Genomic DNA, 417 nt, shown 5'->3' on the forward strand with positions numbered 1-417 from the left:
ATGTATATTGAAATATACTTACAAATTAAATTCATCTTTCGGGTTTTTTTGAGTCATTTAATGATTCGCATTACATATTTAGGCACTTTATCCCATTTCTTCAATAATTAAAGAGAAGAAATGTAGTGATTTTGAGGAGTTTGCATCTCCATGACAATATTAGATATTTCCAGTATTTTTTATTTATAACCATTTGGGATTTATGAAGAAAAATCTACATTGTGCTTTTTTTCATACTATTCATATTTAATAGTAATTTTTAGTCGTGAATCCGAAAACCAATTTGCTGGATTTAAGGAGAACTTTTTGAAATTTCTGTCTCGGAAAGTATATTCTTAAAGAGACAGTGGTATTATTTTTGTCGTTTGAAAAAAAAAACTGTAGAGGTGTAAATGTTTCAAGAGTTAGATGTTGAAG

The sequence above is a fragment of the Belonocnema kinseyi genome, chromosome 6, assembly GCF_010883055.1.
Source record: "Belonocnema kinseyi isolate 2016_QV_RU_SX_M_011 chromosome 6, B_treatae_v1, whole genome shotgun sequence".
NCBI classification, from domain to species: domain Eukaryota; kingdom Metazoa; phylum Arthropoda; class Insecta; order Hymenoptera; family Cynipidae; genus Belonocnema; species Belonocnema kinseyi.